The sequence below is a fragment of the Gadus chalcogrammus genome, chromosome 18, assembly GCF_026213295.1.
Source record: "Gadus chalcogrammus isolate NIFS_2021 chromosome 18, NIFS_Gcha_1.0, whole genome shotgun sequence".
NCBI classification, from domain to species: domain Eukaryota; kingdom Metazoa; phylum Chordata; class Actinopteri; order Gadiformes; family Gadidae; genus Gadus; species Gadus chalcogrammus.
This window is the reverse complement of record NC_079429.1, coordinates 6,022,688-6,035,700: the sequence shown is the minus strand read 5'-3', so window position 1 is coordinate 6,035,700 and position 13,013 is coordinate 6,022,688. Positions and strand designations below refer to the sequence as shown.

Below are 13,013 nucleotides of genomic sequence, written 5' to 3'. Positions count from 1 at the left end.
GTGTATATGCATAGGAGTGTGTATGTGTATGTATGTGTATATGTGTTGTGCATGAGTGTATGCCTTCCTGGCTCTGGCTGTGTGTGTGTGTGTGTGTGTGTGTGTGTGTGTGTGTGTGTGTGTGTGTGTGTGTGTGTGTGTGTGTGTGTGTGTGTGTGTGTGTGTGTGTGTGTGTGTGTGTGTGTGTGTGTGTGTGTGTGTGTGTTGGAACAGCGTGTGTGTGAAATAGCGATAGTGTGTAAGGTCTGCGTATGAATGCATGTGTTATGAGTCATTCTGTTCAGGCGCAAGATAAACACGAGACGCCGTCACGGCCGCACATACTTTCCACCCCGTTATTAGGGCGGGACCCGGGAAGAGCTGTCAATCACAGGCGTGCCACCACACTGCGGACTTGTCTCCACATTCTACAGTGTGTGTGCTGTGTGTGTGTGTGTGTGTGTGTGTGTGTGTGTGTGTGTGTGTGTGTGTGTGTGTGTGTGTGTGTGTGTGTGTGTGTGTGTGTGTGTGTGTGTCCACAGCTATGCAAACATGAGGATACACATCTTAAGTACAAGGGAAGTTGTAGACCCACCACACACACACACACACACACACACACACACACACACACACACACACACACACACACACACACACACACACACACACACACACACACACACACACACACACACACACACACACACACACACACTTACCCATCTGAGTCTTGGTAGTTGACACTGAGTCTCTTGGTTGACCCCAGCAACTCTAGGAAGGAAAGGAAACATCGCGATGAGCATAAAGTTTAGGAAGCAACTAAGGAAAGGAAAGGAAAGGGAGGGGGGGCAATGGAAAAAGATGAATGGTATTCCAGTGACACATTAGTCTTTGTCCAATCAGATCACTCCTCTTCCTGTCTGGGCCAGGAGCCTTGTGTGTTTTCTGAGAGAGCGGGAGTTTGTTCAGGATGACAGCCTTGACAAAGTCCCGAGGTGAAGGGTGAGGGTGGGGTGATATATGCATCACCCACCCTCACCCCTCCACCTCTCCCCACCTTCGCATCAATAGAGTATATCAGGTACTGCCTGCAGTACCTTGAACATAACGCTTTGATTACAAACACTATACTCAATCAGTAAAGTATACAAGCATACAAAGTGGACTTCTGAATATTTATTTAGCAATTCAGCCAATCAGTGCGAATTAGGTGCCAAAATAAATCAAATAGGAGGCAGAAGAAGGCAGTGTAATTCAGACGTTCCTCACATCAGCACCAGCATACGTCGTATACTTTTCTCCTACTTGGGCTCTAAATTCAAACAAGCGTAGCCTTAAGCACTCTTTGTGGCACTATGAAGTACTTAGTGACTTAGTGGTCCAGCCTCACCCTATCTCCCCTTGCTAAGGCTGCTTCCTCCTAGCCTCCTCACATCGTGTATAATCTCCCCGCATGAATAAGAGAAGAGATGCAGGAGGATTTTCTATTTTAGTTTTAAGTTGTGCTGTGTTTCTTAAGGGCACGCTCGAATATCAGACATATGGGGTTTGATTGGGAACAACACTTAACTCTCTTATCGCTTAGATGCTGCTGGGATAGAGAGTGATTCAAGGTTTTGTTGGAGGATTATGATCTTCAGGACGGAATGAGGGGAACGTTCAGGAGAACAAGCCCCAGTGGAGGAACTTCCAAGAAGGGAGGGCGAGCGATACAAGGACACAATAGCAACATCTAATAGACCCATGAAAATAACTACTATGACAAAAAAGAAATGTACTCCATCTGTGCCTTTTTACTTACTTTGAAGAGTTAGAAGTACAGATTTGTATTTTTGTCTTACGTTATTTCATAAGAGGTTTCAACTCATTTGCATTTCTATGAATTGTCAAACATGAGTTTACCTTTTTGCAAATCATTTTTAATAAATCTACTAAATAAAAAACACAAAAAATAGTCGGTACTCATAAACTTAGCCTACCCAGAACGTTTTTAAAACACAGTACGACAGAGATATTTCGCCATTTTCACGACCCATATCCAATGTGTCAAGATGGGTTGTTTTATAACCATTTATATCCATAACAGCTTATTCACATTTGTAACAATTGAGTCAGCTAGGTACTCACCACGGACCAGAAAGACCGCCAACTGCCCCATTCCCCTTTCACTCATTCCTTCTCTACACTCCCACTACCACCGCCCATCTCGTCACCTGATGTTACCGGAGTCAGCACCAACTACTGCAACAATGCAGCTACCCTTGACCCTTGTTGGGCCTTCCAACCGCGGTTTACTCAACAACAACACCGCCCGGCAACAGCCTACAGCGACTACCCGAAACCTACTTTATCACACTGTAGACGCAGAGGTTGGTTCAGTCTTAACTCAAAAGGGTATCCAATGTGTCTGTTGTGTCCGTCTCTTGTGAATGTCCGGAGAGACATCCCACTAGAACCAGAGCTACCGTCATTCCATTGGCCTCAAGCCCACAGACGCGCACACACACACACACACACACACACACACTGCTCAGGCCCTGGGATACAGGGCCATTCATCTGAGTCAAGATGGCTGCCCTTCTCTCCCACATCAGCTTGAGATATCACAAACTGATGTGACACAAAAAGAGAGAGACAAAAAGAGAGAGACATAAATATAGAGACAGACAGACATAAATATATAGAGACAGAGAGAGACATAAAGAGAGAGTGTGAAAGACAGAAAGATGGAGAGAGATTGACAGCAGGAGGGGGGGGGGGCACGGTATAATGTCAGTAGGATGTAAAGGTATTATGGCTCAGGGTTAGGGGTTAGGGTTAGGTAGGCCTCCAACTTCACTCAACAACATATCCCGCCATCGCTTCATGCACTGGGTGGCGGGTCGGAAGGAAATCAGGAGCCCGAGGACATAGCCAGCATGCTCACTGACAGCGAAGAAAGAGGATATTGAGTAGAAGAAAAGAACAGGAGACGTGGAACATGGGGTGAGGAGAGAGAGCGATAGAGAGACAGAGAGACAGAGCACGAGATTCCAGTTACAACACGAAGCGGCATTCCTCACATTGCACGCCCACCACACTCCCCCCAACTCAATCAATGTCTTTCTCTCTCTCTCCCCCACCTCCCACCCCCCCTTCTCTCGGTTTCCAATGTTTGACTGAGCCGTAATACCTTCACTTCCTACTGAGCGTTATCCCACTGCCACACCTGAAGCGTTTAGCTCAAGCGGCTGCTATTTCTGTCATGAAAGTTGGCTAGACAAAAAAGGTGAGCAGCATTTCCACCCAATCTCAAAACCTTTCATTCCGAGTCTGAACAATCACACTACTGTCCTCTCACTCTCTGTCTCTGTCTCTGTCTCTGTCTCTGTCTCTGTCTCTGTCTCTGTCTCTGTCTCTGTCTCTGTCTCTGTCTCTCTCTCTCTCTCTCTCTCTCTCTCTCTCTCTCTCTCTCTCTCTCTCTCTCTCTCTCTCTCTCTCTCTCTCTCTCTCTCTCTCTCTCTCTCTCTCTCTCTCTCTCTCTCGGATATGGATGCCTCCTCCTTCAACTCAACAATGGGGGGTCTTTATCTGACATCGGGGTCTATTAAGTACGCAGTGTGTCTTGCTGCGTTGCGGTCGTGTGCGATACGGTGTGTGAAATGGTTTTCCCTGGAAAAGAACACAACCGTTCATTAGCTGGCCCTGCTGGGTGTTGAAAGATGTACACAAACACAAACTCACTTTCAACAATGTGCAAAATAAACACGCCAGTCAGAAAAGATTATGAGATGGTTTTGTGTGATGATTCCAACGTCTGACACTAACTACAAAAGGTTTTGCATTGAGACAGGGAAGAGTTTGGGGTTGTTTACATTTACATTGACATTAAGGGCATTTATCAGTCACTTTTACCCAAAGTACCTTACAATAGGTACCTTTGTCAGAACATTTTGCCGGAGGTGGTGAGCGACTCTGCGGTCCTGACATCGGCATGGAGCTTGTTCCACCATTGCGGAGACCTATTTTGTGCGACCTTTGCTTGTTCTTAGCGATGGCGGTACAAGGCGTGTTTCTGGTTGGCCTTATCTGGCTGATGGAAACCAGCCGCTCAGTTCACCGTCGTTGCACCTTACGGCTTTCAATTCCATTTCTCCATTTTCTCTTTCTGAAGTAGCGGATGTGATAATAAACACCAGAAACATTACAGAGACCAGTGATGTCTCATAAACAATCTAGAGTAAAGTATAATAAAAACCACAGAGTAAAGAACGTGTCACGTATAATGAACACTACAGAGTAAAGTATAACCAAGACTTCGGAGTAAAGAAACACTGCAACCTGCTGACAGTTGACCTTTTCGAGGGCGATCTGATGAAGAGAAAAACAAGCAGAAGAAGCATCGCTGTGAGCCAAGTGTCAGTTCGACTAGCCTGCACAGCGTCGCCGCCCGCGCCACTTCCAAGCCTCGCGCTGCCCTTTTGAGAGCATGAAGAACATGACAAGGTTGGGTCCCTAAATAGACGTCCCGTTAAAACTCTAGCTTTACTCCATTTTGTATCCTAAAGCCGGGTTCAAACACACGTTCGTGAAGACCCACGTCGGGACTCAAGAGACGTGACTCAGCGCTTCACAGAGCTGCCCGCGTTAACACTTTCCCGCCACTTTAACGTGGACACCAGGGGGCGGTGTAGTTCTCCAACCATGAATGTACACCAACCGACGAGCACATCCAGAAACAAGAACTGCGAGACGGAGTCTGACTCTGCTCTGTTGAGAATATGTTTATAAAGTGATAAATACTGTGTTTTGGGTTCTTCACGTGTCTGGCTGTCGGACCTCCATAGAGAAGGGCGAAGCTTTGCTGAGCCGCTTATTCATGTGCGTATGTATGCATGTACGACCTGGAAAGGGGCGTGTACAGGCCTCTGAAGAGCCATGTGTAATTTGGGCTCATGGCTTGGCATTGTGTTCATATTATGAGTGCACTTGGATAGACACTGTTTCCCTTAAGTGTTTTTAATACTGGCTAGTATTTTCAAGTAATTTCCATTGACATTTAACAGCAATACATGACCAGAGGAGCTGAGAGGCATGGTGACATCCCCAGTGGCTCCGGGTGGAGGAGAGAGCGAGAGAGAGACAGAGACAGAGACAGAGACAGAGACAGAGACAGAGACAGAGAGAGAGAGAGAGAGAGACAGAGAGAGAGAGAGAGAGACAGAGACAGAGAGAGAGAGAGACAGAGAGAGAGAGAGAGAGCGAGAGGGTCAGCGCGGACGGAGTCGCTTTGTACGGCTAATTCCGAGGTATCCTCTTTCTGTCCCTTTCATAACCAGTGGAGGACCACACCAAGGGAGATCACTTAACTCCATCTAAGTGGTGAGCACCACCCCCCCCCACCCCCACCTCCACCCCACCTCCTCTCCACCCACAGAGGCTCCGGAGAAGCTGGTGCCGTTCCATGTTCACAGCTCAAGACCGGTCTAGATACGATTTGAGAGTTGTTTAGAGGAAGAGAGAGATTGAGAGCGAGAGCGAGCAAGGTTTTGAAATGTAGTACCTCCTTGGGTTTCCCTCGCCATTGAGAAGTGTTGCTTTCACACACCCGGGGTGGAACTTGGCTATGATACGTGATTGACAGGCAGGATGGATTCCCAGAACCAATCAGGGAACCGGGATGTCCTGATTGGTCAGGAAAGGAGTGGGAGCGCTCTGAAATCCTAATTGTCTCATAGAGAGGCAGGGGCAGTCCAAAAGAACAGATATTCTCACGGAGCATTTCCCACACTAATAGCTGATGGACGGCTAGGTCATTTGAAACAAATTACATGGAAATGTTAGCTCATAAAATGTTACCTAAGGCCCCTTGAACCCTAAGAGTACTGCTCATAAAGGGAATGTGCTGTTGCATTTACTTTTTAGCGTTGCAGTCTCAAGTGGCTAAATAATAACAAGACGGGTCTTTCTTTCCTCCCTACTTCCTCTTCGTAAAATGCAAAACCTAAGAAGAGGAACTATTATCCAAGTGAATAATAGACACAAAAACTACCGAAAGGATTGAGTCTTATCTCCCCATTTCCCCAGGAGACAAATTAGTATTTCTTATTTCACAGAATGGATAATGCATTATGAACTATAACAGGTGTAAAGAATGAGGTTTGGAAAAAATTGCTTAAGAAAAGTCAGTGACGTCAATCAAACAAATACAAATAAACTAAATAAACAGCAGATGAAACATCTTTTCCACATGAATAAACAGGTGCCTTTCTGTGCACAATAAAGAGGGATGTTTCTCTCTGTACATCACATGTCTTGCGTAGGCTAGGGGGGCGTTAAACAGAACTCTCAGACCGGCATGTCAAGTCTATCGCACAATGTGAGAAAGAAGAGCCAGAGAGAGAGAGAGAGAAAAACTTAAGTGTTAAGCTTATTATAGCCCGACACCCTGGATGATTTTTTTCATTCCTGAATCTAATTTATCTGTAAAAAGACTGAGACGAATGTGGGGTGATGGGGAATAGAGTGGGAATGTGAGAAGGAGAGATCCTCAATACCAGCATTTAGCTTCGGCTTCATCAGCATTAATATAGTGAAACTAATATCACTATACAATACAATGAATATAGTTTGCATCTACTATACTTACAGCTTTCATGAATGGAGGCAATAGTAAAAGAAGAGAAAGGCTCTGATGTGGTGGAGGTCAGAGAAACGTTTGAACCCTCTGAACCAGGCACTTAAAGGGGTCGTGGGCTGAAAGACTTATTTACTTAGTGTGTGCGTTTGTTGGTGTGTATTTGCGTGCAGTGTGAAAGGGAGAAGAGGTATCGCTTGCGAGTAGAGAAAGAAATCATTTGGTTTGGCGCAGAGTGTGTTGGGGGTTTCTCTAATTCACTCTTCGGTAAATCTTTTAACACTTCATGTTAACAGTCTCCTCTCGACGGATAGATATAGTAACCGACAGATGGACACACGTCAGACAGTTAGACGGACAGCGACAGACAGAAAGACAGATTTGCGGTTGCAGAATACCCCACTTAACAACCATAACTACTTCATACCTCATAACTAAGCATACATCACACGACTCATGAATCTTTCTCAAATGTCTCTTCCATGTAATCCCGATGCACGGGGGCGCACACACACACACACACACACACACACACACACACACACACACACACACACACACACACACATCAACCCGTATTAGTCAACTCATGAAGGAAAACCTCCCCAAGTTCCCCAGAAACCTGCACCTTGTAAACATTATGCAGCCATTATGCAACATACGGGAGGGAGTCTGAAGCCCTTCCACCCACAACAGTCCAGGATTTACTTCCCAAATCAATTTGGTCTGTGGAGTTTCACAGACCAGCGGTTTAACACAAAACCAAATGTCGAATAGTACGGCTCCAACCCCTCAAGGTCCAGTTGAGCAGAGTCATCCCTTCCAACACACACAGTGCTTTGTTTACGACATGCAAAAGGGTGAATCCCCTGCTGTTCACAATTCAAAACACATTCACAATACTGACGAGGCAGCAGAGCAACAGAAACCCTTGACTACGCCCATCCAAACATCCATTTGTGTACATATGTGGATGGGATACACCTGTGTGTGTGTGTGTGTGTGTGTGTGTGTGTGTGTGTGTGTGTGTGTGTGTGTGTGTGTGTGTGTGTGTGTGTGTGTGTGTGTGTGTGTGTGTGTGTGTGTGTGTGTGTGTGTGTGTGTGTGTGTAGCACATAATCACGCATGACATAAACAGTAGACGCCCACCTGGAGGTCTGTAATGACATAACAGGTCGCGACCTGAGAGGCCTCCACACTTTACATACCATTTAAATCCTTCTGTGATCGCTCTGTGGCTGCTGAAGTCGCTACGGAGTAAACACCTCTGGCCCCTCCCTCTCTGGCCCCTCCCCCTCTGGCCCCTCCCTCTCTAGCCCCTCCCCCACCACCTGTGTGCATCCCTGCATTGTCTTGTGATGTATCTGTATGTGTGTGTGAGTCAGTGCACGTGAGACAGTGATCTCTATGGCGTGTGAGACAGTGATCTGTATGGTGTATATGTATAAATATAAGAGAGAGAGAGAGAGAGAGAGAGAGAGAGAGAGAGAGAGAGAGAGAGAGAGAGAGAGAGAGAGAGAGAGAGAGAGAGAGAGAGAGAGAGAGAGAGAGAGAGAGAGAGAGAGAGAGAGAGAGAGAGAGAGAGAGAGAGAGAGAGAGAGAGAGAGAGATCTGCGTGATGTGACCTGCTTGAAGTTCACACCTTGCCTCACACTGATTTCGACACACTCAGATTCAGAAGCGAGGATGACAGTGTGTACATCGTGACAACCGTGCAGGGGTGATAGTAACTAAGTAAATATTTTAAGTGCTGAAACACAACGTGCAAGGACAACGTGCTTTCCACATGTGGATAGAGACCGGAAAGCCTTCACTCCAGACATTCCCAGATTATGCATAGTTTCACCAGAAAGGCTTCATGTTTCCTACAGAGGACCCACACACACACACACACACACACACACACACACACACACACACACACACACACACACACACACACACACACACACACACACACACACACACACACACACACACACACACACACACCTCAATACAGTCCACTGCACACCTGAGCAGTGAGCACACCTGAACTGTGCTCCTAGTCTGGTGTGTTCTGACCCAGCTCCGATTCGACCACAGGTCATAATACGTTGCCCAACAGAAAACATGTGTAGAAGTCTTTTGAGCTTATCGATGATTCTAAAATATAACTTTTATGGCTCACGTAAAGCGAGGCAGAAAAAAAAAATCCCTTAAGGGCCAGGTGCATCTGACTTTTAGGAAGTTGTTAACACAACAGTCATACTAAAGACCGTTTCACTGCTCAAATAAGGACCAGCGGCCACCTACACATCTCGCTAGGTAGGCACCGCCTCCAGCAGCATGTAAAACCAGTAATAGTTAATGAGACACTCCTACCGCACACACACACACACACACACACACACACACACACACACACACACACACACACACACACACACACACACACACACACACACACACACACACACACACACACACACACACACACACACACACACACACACACACACACGACGTATAAGCCATCTGCCAGGGAAAGAAAGGGGTTGGGATTAGTGTGTGTGTGCCTACAGTGTGTGTGGGCAGCAGGGGAACTTGACTCCTCCCCTTTGCAGGCTGAACGGCTGGCTGAACGGCTGGTTAAAGCTGGTCGCCCCTGTCAGCCAGTTATCAGCTAAGTGGCAGCGGCGGCACGTCGTTAAGGAGACGACAGAAGACTAGAGACCAACGCAGCACTAGACAAGATAGTGGAGTCATGGGGGGGACACGCAAACGCACACACGCACACACGCACACTTCATAAAGCAGGGAAGATGCTTGCAAGAAGCTGCCACCTTTGACGAGCAGTAATACTCTTTTTGGGTCAAATTAAGTAATTCTGACAGTACAGTCCAGACCGTTGCATCTTTTGGGTCTGCTAGAAAGATCTAAATATGTTGTTATAATTTCAGTGCAGCCCATGTGACAAGCACACGCCGTTCATTGGAAACAATGCAAACAAACTAAATCTGATGGTGTTTCGGTTGGTATCGCCCTTCCTTATCACAGTCACACACATACTCACACAACGGCCATATACTGTAGGATCTCCCCATACAATGGGTGGAGTGGGAAGTCAAACTGCAGGTATTGTAAGGGTGAAGCTGTGTCAACGTGATGGTTGCAAAGGGGCCGAGGTGGGGCAGTGACCACTCAAGATGAAAGCGAGCATGCGCTGCCGCAACGGACCTTGTAATCACGGGGGTCTTTGAAGACCCACCCTGTAATGGTCTCCCCTCGGTGACACCCAGTCCAGAGGGAGGGGGGGGGTTGTGTGTGTGTGTGTGTGTGTGTGTGTGTGTGTGTGTGTGTGTGTGTGTGTGTGTGTGTGTGTGTGTGTGTGTGTGTGTGTGTGTGTGTGTGTGTGTGTGTGTGTGTGTGTGTGTGTGTGTGTGTGTGTTTTCCGTCCACTGAAGATACTATTGAGTTCACGTTGTCGCCTGATAATGGCTGATATCGACACACACACCCTCCAAACTGTGTGGACTGGACGATTATAAAATTATAAATAATAAATTCTCTAAATTACTTCATTGTAGCGATTCTGAGAAGAGCATTAGGCGTCCCGAGCCTCATCATCCCATGAGATAAGGTCCTTTAAGAAAGTTTATTGTTTGATTCAAGGTCATTGGGTCTCAGGGCTATGATGGAATAACAAAGACGCTTATTCCACTAAAACTGATTGACTCCCATTCCAATATTATCAGTCCAAAAAAAAGCAGCTAGTAAAAAGTCGAAGAAAACATATTTGACAAATAGATTGACTACGTTACTGCAGTGATTATATTGTATTGGCCTTTCCACTTCTTGGCACCAGCCAAGATGACACACACACACACACACACACACACACACACACACACACACACACACACACACACACACACACACACACACACACACACACACACACACACACACACACACACACACACACACACACACACACAAATGTTTTTCAGTCCCATAACATCACCTCCACCTGAAACTGAGTTCGAAATGACGCCACACTGTGCAATGTGGCGGCGCCTAACAACACAACTGGGCAAACCAAAGGGGACAATCTTTAAACCTGCAAAAGCAAAACAATGGTTTGAACGGTCAGTCTGAGGTTTGACTCACTTGTCCGGCTGCACTTGACTTTGGTGAGCAGCTTGTGGGTCAGAAGCAGATCCCCGGTCTTCACAGCCACCAGCAGATCCTGCTCCTTGCCCATCGCTACACCGACACACAACCGGGGACAGCCGTTACCACAGTAACCACTCCAACTGGTTTACAACATCAAGAGTGCTTCCACATCGTCTCCTTAGCTGTGAATCCTAATCCCGATGTTTTTGCTCAACCCCGCAAGATGAAAGTGTGTGCGTGCATGAGACCTCGTGCGTGCATGTGTGACTGCGTGTGTGTATGTCTGTGTCCACGTCCGTGCATGCATGTGTTTGTGAGTGAGTGAGTGAGTGAGTGAGTGAGTGAGTGAGTGAGTGAGTGAGTGAGTGAGTGAGTGAGTGAGTGAGTGAGTGAGTGAGTGAGTGAGTGTTTGCATGCTTGCAAGCATGCACGTGCATGTGTGAGTGAGTGAGTGAGTGTGTGTATGTCTGTGTCCACGTGTGTGCATGCATGTGTTTGTGAGTGAGTGAGTGTGGATCCATGTATCCTTATGTGTGCATGAGTAAGTGAGTGAGTGAGTGAGTGAGTGTTTGCATGCTTGCAAGCATGCACGTGCAAGTGTATGTGTTTGTGTGTGTGAGTGTGTATCCTTATGCGTGCATGAGTGAGTGAGTGTGTGCGTGCTTGCGAGGGCATGGTGTGCATGTAACTATGCATGTATGTTTGTGTTGCTGTGCCCAAAAAAAGCCAGCAGCGCTCACCTCTCAGGTGAGAGTGTGGGTGAGACGGGAGATACTGGCTCGTGAGCTCCTCACTCGTCGACTCTCCCCAGGCCTCTCATGGACGAAGCTTCACAAGCCTCAACATGGAGACCAGCCTATGGATCTATTCTAAGTTAAGCAGGAGTCCACAATGGTCCATTTCAGTCAGTCTCCACCAGCCAGACCTTGAAGGGGGGGGGGGGGGGGACAGACTTTGTCACTGAGGTTCATCTCAAATAGGAAATCCAAAAGTATTTCTGTTCAGGCACACTCAATTATATTTCAAAAATAACGCATGCAAATAGTTCTCCAAACCGAATTTCCCTCGAGAAAGTACTGTGAATGGCAGTTCCCCATTAAACCGACTATGTTATGTAAAACAGGGTGGAATCAGGGAAAAAATAAATGAGTGTTTGACAAACTGGATCTGCTACTGAGACAGAGTATAACAAGACGGAACAAACCGCTCCAGTGGACCAGATAGCCTACAGCAGAAACAAGGTGCTGATCAAGATCAAACCATAATTTAGACTGCAGGAGTAGTTGTCATGAACCACTATGTTGTTGCTGGTGTTAGGGTAGCGTTAAGAGCATCCGTATGGGAAAGATCGTCAAAAAACAATGCATGTTTTTGCCAAGTCATATCCAAGTTGGTCTACATGATGCACTTCTAAGCCAGATATATTTAATGACCAAATGGGTAACTCAGCCTACTACTAAACCCTGCACACAACACAGGGCGCAGTATTAACAACGAATTGAACATAAACCGACTCTGATAACGCTAAATCAAACCAAACATTACATAACATTACATTACATATAACCTTATTCAGAGGCGTAGAAACAGACCGGGGACTCTAGTGGTGTGTTGTCGGCGTTCAAGGTGGATAAATCCTAATCTTTAAAGAGTTTGTTATCGTCATCCTGCGTGTCTAACAAACAAAGACAGACGGGATCTAATCTTGGGACAAAACAACACACCGGCTACGTGACCCGGGCAAAGTTAATACAAGTTAAAGAAAAAAATAAACGAATGCATTAAACATCTCACCTGTTAGTAGTAATGTGGCGACGACTAAACCACAGGCGCGGGACCGTCAGGCGAGCTGAACTGAAGACGAATCCCCGGGCTTGGTCCCCGACTGGAGCGGAGGCGATGAGCAGCGGACCGGAGTGAATCTGCTCGTCTGGGAGCCTCGGTCGCAGGAGCCGGGATGTGCACACTGTCAGACTGGCGCACCGTGAGACCCGCAACGCCAATGTTTTGACAGCTCATTTGAAGACTCCACCTTTCGGTCGTTCTGTAAAAAGTGTTTGCAAAACGGTACAAAAAACAAAACTGATTTAGTTTTTGGTTTCATTGTATGCATGTTATGTTTCTGCTCATTTCAGGTATTTTGTTCTTGGTTTTGAATACAATGCATTACGTGCGTGTTTGAATATCCTCTTGGACTAAGCAAGTGCAATAAACTGGGTGGTGGCGCCCTCTGGTGGTTTGCTAGTGAACAGCTCCT

The 13,013-nt window shown here is 46.6% G+C and overlaps 1 pseudogene; it reads right to left on the bottom strand.

Annotated features, from left to right (window-relative positions):
- The window catches only part of LOC130371768 (caskin-2-like), a 40,184-nt pseudogene extending 27,502 nt beyond the window's left edge, over positions 1–12,682 (bottom strand).
- Between the last annotated feature and the right edge of the window lie 331 nt (positions 12,683–13,013).